Source organism: Hibiscus syriacus, unplaced genomic scaffold (assembly GCF_006381635.1).
Source record: "Hibiscus syriacus cultivar Baekdansim isolate YM2019G1 unplaced genomic scaffold, ASM638163v2 tig00113124_pilon, whole genome shotgun sequence".
Taxonomy (NCBI): Eukaryota; Viridiplantae; Streptophyta; class Magnoliopsida; order Malvales; family Malvaceae; genus Hibiscus; species Hibiscus syriacus.
Window position 1 is genome coordinate 2,658,392 of NW_024063444.1, and position 6,044 is coordinate 2,664,435.

A 6,044-nucleotide genomic window follows, 5' to 3' on the forward strand; every position below is an offset into this window, starting at 1 on the left:
GTCCCGTTGCTTGCTAGTTAGAGCCATCGGCTGACCTTGTCATTCATTGACCTCGGCTCTAGGTGCACCTTGGTGTGCGGTGGTCACGGCCCTAATCGACTCATTGTTTGATGGTCGTGCTTGTGGGTAGTTTGGGACGGGTGTGGCTTGACCCTATTCGACTTTGTATGTGCCTTGGTCTCTGCGTGGCCCTTGTGGACCGTTTGGGTTGCGTCTGTCGCACCCTGGTGGGTGTTGGTCTCGACATCACAACGAAAGCAACATGTCTTGTACTGGTTGTGGCCCCACGGGTAGTGTGTTGTGGGCTGACCTAGCCCACAAATTCGCGGTACGTGACAAATACAAGGAGCCCTTTTACACATCCTACATTCAAATACCAAAGTATTTTGTAGATTTTTTGCGACATGATAATTTTGAAATTACTACAAGTGTATTATAAAAAATTATCACGAGACAGCTTTTTCAACATGATTTATTTTATTCTTAATATAAGTTCTTTTGTTCTAGAACTTTTAGAATGATGACTTTAATTACTTTGTGTATTTAAAAAAAATATTCGTGTTTGATATATGTATATATTATTTTTATGTTAAATTAATTATGCTTTGTCATGTTAAAATTTTGGTCGGAGCGTTAAGATTATGGTATGTATATTAATCCCAAGTGTTGATGGTAAAAAATGTGTCTTATTTAGCTTTGCGTGTTTATAGATAAGTCAGATGAATAATGAGTGTAACGATGCAGGTTTTGGATGTATATTTAGTCGTTGGTTTCAAAGATTCTGGTGATGCAAAATCCAGAGCCGATGAAGTAGGTTTAAGACGGAGGATGCCGAAACAGGAGGTTAAAATGAGGCATTCTATTGGTCAACCCTCCTAAAAACAGATCGATCCACAACTATTTCCTGTCCCACCACCACGACCATTTCAATTTCACATGATCCAAATCAAAACCAACCAAGGAAGAATACACAATGCAACCATAGTTCCCTACGTCCGGTTTTCCACAAACCTTCCTATTTGCCTTTTCCTAGAACGTATTCCATGTTTTTTTTCTCCTCCACAGACACCTCAGCCAATAACCAGGCTGAAAACGATGAAAAGAGCCCTGATGCCGACAACGCATTGCCGTTGTCGGATTCAGCGAAGAATTCTAATGAAGAGAGTGAAGAAAAGATAACCACCGATGATCAGACGGAGAAACATGAGGAGACAGAAACCGAAGAGAAGCCTGAAGAGATAGAGAATGGAGGGGAACCAGAAGAACCAGCTCCTCCACCATATACCCTGGAAACTGCCTGTGAAGATATTGATCATTTCTTGCCAAATTTCTCTTCCATCCTACAGGTGCAGGAGGAAGAAAAAAAAGAGGTTGAGGCCAAGGTCAAGGAGGAGGAGGTAGAGGAGGAGGAGAAAAAGGAGACAGAGGTCGAGGAGGAGAAGGCCGAGGCTGACGCCGAGGTCAATGAGAAGGAGGAGGTAGAGGAGGAGACCGAAACAGAAGCGAAAAAGGAGGAGGAGAACAAGGAGACGGAAGAGGAGGTAGAGAAGGAAATGGAAGCAGAGGTTGAAGACGAAGGACTAGAGATTCCAGACTTCGTCGAAAAATATTTGGATCTTGTTGAAGAGAAACTATCCAGCCTTGAATCATCTGCCTCTTCCCACACAAGACTGAAGGGATATCAACTACCTGACGATGATCCATCGTTTTTCAAAGCTGCTGGACAAATGACGAAGCTTTATAAAGATGTATCTGCACACATCAAACCGGAGTCGAAACAAGGCCCTTTAATCAACCGCATCAGCGCAATTCAACACCGAATAATGTGTTATCTCGAAGAGGAATTCAGGTACATCTTCGAAGAGTCACGCAACGAGGAAACCGATCAAATACAGGAGGCTGTACAAGAGGTTGCAGATGATGTTACAAAAAAGGATGCAGATCAATCCACTGAACCTGGTGAAGACGAGCCTCTGGCTACCGAGGAATCAAAGTTCGAGGAGTATTCTGATAACGTTTTGGCCAATATTACTAAGATTGCGGACGAGTTGATCGCAGGAGGACATGAATTGGAATGCTGCGAGATTTACATGATCACAAGGAGGCATGTGCTTGGGGAGACATTGAAGAATATTGGGTACGAGAAGATTGGGATAGATGAGGCTCAAAAGACGCCATGGGAATCATTGGAGAGGGACATCCCTCAATGGATTCAGACCTTTAAACAATGTGCCAATGTGCATTTGCCCGCGGAGCGTAAGCTGGTTCAGACAATCTTCTACGGTTACTCGACTTTATCAGATAGCATCATCACCAACCTCTCACGCTGCCTGTTCCTTCAATTCCTCAATTTCCCCGAAGCTGTTGCATTTTGCAAGCTTTCCCCCGAGAAGCTATTCAAGTTTCTCGATATGTACGAAGCCTTGCGTGATAATCTTTCTCCCATTGATAGCGTGTTTCCCAAGGAATGTGCCAACGATCTCAGGAAAGAAATCACGGCATGCCGTTGTAGGATCGGCGAGGCTACAATATCCATTTTCTGTGATCTCGAGAATGCGATCAAGTCCGATACAGGGAAAACGCGCCGGTTCCGGGTGGGGCTGTTCACCCTTTGACACGCTACATCATGAATTATCTCAAGTACGCATGTGAGTACAAAGACACGATAGAGCAAGTTTTCAAAGACCATTCCAAGATCGAAAGAGCCGATTCGACGAGCAGGCCTCGGAATTACGTAAGCAGGTCGGAAAAGTACAAGAAAAACGACGCGGGAGAAGACCGGCCACCGTTTCAAGAACAGTTGATGAGAATCATCGATTTGTTGGAGCAGTCCATAGACTCAAAGTCGATGCTCTACAAGGACGTTCCATTGAGCTGCATTTTCATGATGAACAACGGAAGTTACATGTTGCAGAAGATCAAAGGGACGCCGGAGCTCTATGAAGTGGTGGGTGACAATTGGTGCCGTAGTCGATCGTTCGATGTCCGAAACTACCACAAGGTCTACCAGAGAGAGACGTGGCTCAAGCTTTTGGGTTGTATAAGCAGCCAAGGTCTGACCGTGAAAGGAAAGGTGGTGAAACCGGTGCTGAAAGAGAAATTCAAGAACTTCAACGCCATGTTTGACGAAATATATCGGACTCAGAGCACGTGGGTGGTGTCCGACAAGCAGCTGCAATCGGAGCTGAGGGTGTCAATAGCATCGGTGGTGATACCGGCGTACAGGTCATTCCTGGGAAGATACTCAGGGTACTTGGATCCTGGAAGACAAACGGAGAAGTACATCAAGTACCAGCCTGATGATATAGAGACTTACATCGATGAACTGTTTGATGGGCGAAAAAATTAATTAATTAATTCCAACGGTTCAAATTAATGAAAAGAAATTAAATTATTTTTAGCCTTGACTTTTAGTATCAAGAATTGATTAGTTCTTTTTGTTCTTCTGTGTTTTTCTATTTAGAGGGCAAAGCAAGATGCTTGCCTTGGATGGTTTGACTTGAAATGTGTCATCATAGTAAAAATGCTGTATTTGTTCTAATATAGAAATAGTCTGCTTAATTTGTTCTGTATTTCTTCTTCCTTAATCTGTGAAGCTGCTATATTTAATTCTAATTAGGCACGTGGCTTAGTTTTGAATTCAATTCATTCATGTAATCCTATCTCTTTTGTCCATACATTTTTTTAATTTTTTTAATTTTCATAATTAGTCGAGCTTAATTATAAAGAATCATATACAAAACATGACAACAAATATTTAAATCAAAGACACATAACTTGTGAGGAAAACGAGCTCTGAATGTATATAAGACACATGTTTACCACAGAGACATTTTGAACTTGAAAAATTGAAATAGCAGAGAGGGTTTAACAATATTAATTAAACTCTTCAAATGAATATTTGCTGTTATGATCTAAATCTTCATCTGTTCTTGGAACACCTTCATAGCAGAAGCTGGCAATCCCAACAGAACATTTATGCTTTTCCTCTCTTTGCCATGAGATAGGAACAAGATTACTTCCTTCTCCGGCAAGGCAACCGGACCCGATAGAACCGGCTCTCCCCATCCGAAATCCGTGGTGTGGAAAGATAGCCTAGACCAAGTTGTGATGAGCAGGGTGGATGACAAGGAAGGCCTTGCTCTTGTGAGCTCGAAGTAATCGATGGCCAATCTCATGTAATCATCGGTAACCATCTTGATTGCGTCCTGAATCAGCCCCACAGCATGTGACAGTGGCTTCTCCGATAACTCACCTGCTTTGCATATGGAATTGGTCAACACAATGCCGTTTCCGAAGTACCCTTTGGGTAGAGGCGGATTGAATTTAGGCCTGCGTTTCGGGCTCGAAACAGAACGATTGCATGTTAAATGCCTTGGTGCGAGCCCTCCACACAAAAGCCGAAAGTGATTCAAACGTAGTACATTTTTCAAGAACCCCGTTCTCCATGGCGTCCTTCTTTAGTTTCTCAAGCGTTTCGGGCTCGAAACAGAACGATCTATATAGCATTTCATCTCTGTAAAGCTCATCGGTGCTGGACTTGTCCTCTATCTCAGCGAATTCCCAATGTAAGAACTCGATCTCCAGAGGGCTTCGAGCTTTCAGAATGGTGCACAGGCCAAGCACAAATCCCCCGCATTGAAACTTGGTTACTTGAGCCACAAGAAGTGGCATCTCTAGTATGCTCTTAGCACCAGGAATGTCATAAACCAGCTTCCCAAGTGTCTCGGGATCAGGCTTTGTTATGTCACCAATCTCCTCCATCTTACAATTCGCTTCGGCTTCGACAAAGACAGCCCCTTCGCCGGTGCAGTCGACAATCAGTTTACCCTCGGAGCTGATCGCTAGCCGCCCCGAAAGGGGATAGTAATGAGAAAGAACCTTTCTCAATGCATCCTTGATCACTTGAGCTGCACTTTCATTCCCTTTCTCTTCCGACTTAAAGCAATATATGGTCCAGACAATCACCGCAATGTTCTGGTCGAGATTGGACAGAAAGTAAAGACCCTTTTCTGTGTCTTCAGCCAGAGAAACCAGGCCCGGCTCGCCTCGCTTCACAGTAAGCTGAGACATTGAGCCATTGGACTTCCCCATCAGAACACAACCTTCACTAGTTTCTGCACCCTAAATCATGTAAATAAGAAATGATCAGACCATATACATATAATAACATGAGAAACAAAAACTAAACATATCTAACGTATATGAATGAAGAACGTTTTTATATTCTGGGGAAACAAACCTGAAGAAAATTAAATTTTGCAGAGGAAACTGAAGAAAATTGTTAATGGTATGATTGAACTTATCTAATATATAAGGACTTGGAGTGAAAATAACATGAAAGGGCAGGTGGCTATGTCTGATTGGAGTTGGCAGAGGTGAAAATGAAATGAAAAGGGTATCTGGTTACGTTTGATTGGAGGCTGGAAATAGTGGAGAAAATGATTGTGAAAACGTATGTTTCTTGGACCGAAGAAGATTTGGTTTTTAGTCCATATGGGTTGGGGTTGGCCACTTGTCAAGGGACCTACGGATGGGCCCGTCTACCATGACGGGGATTAGGTTGGTGGGGTTGGCATCCCCATTTTTATTCATCTATCTCTTATTCATTTCCATCATTTGGCATTTAGATTTGTTACAACTCTAGAGATAGATTTCTCAAAACTGTCCAACTTACGTTAATTAAACATTATCGAAGATAAACCCCCTTCCGCCTACCAGATTTACAAGAAATTTACACTATTCGAATAAACTATTACTCCTAATTAACTCACATGATCTATCCGGACGAAATCTAAAATTTTATCCATCAAATTTATTTAATCTATCGACCTACAAGTAACTAGAATAATCTATATATGACCCAATCAATTATAGTCCCTATACATACACCTAAACCACGACTGAGAGAGGTAAAGACTTCCTTCTCCTTTACTCATGTATTCCCCTATTATGCTTTCATATTTATCATATAAAAATATCGGCCAATGATCATATTTTCGTTGATTACGACTCTTCACTTGAATTAGAAACGGTAAATCACG

The 6,044-nt window shown here is 42.3% G+C and overlaps 2 pseudogenes; one reads left to right on the plus strand and one right to left on the minus strand.

The window, feature by feature from the left end:
* Positions 1–738: 738 nt before the first annotated feature.
* On the plus strand, positions 739–3,420 carry LOC120185759 (annotated as a pseudogene).
* A 431-nt stretch (positions 3,421–3,851) lies between these two features.
* LOC120185614 lies at positions 3,852–5,133 on the minus strand (annotated as a pseudogene).
* Between the last annotated feature and the right edge of the window lie 911 nt (positions 5,134–6,044).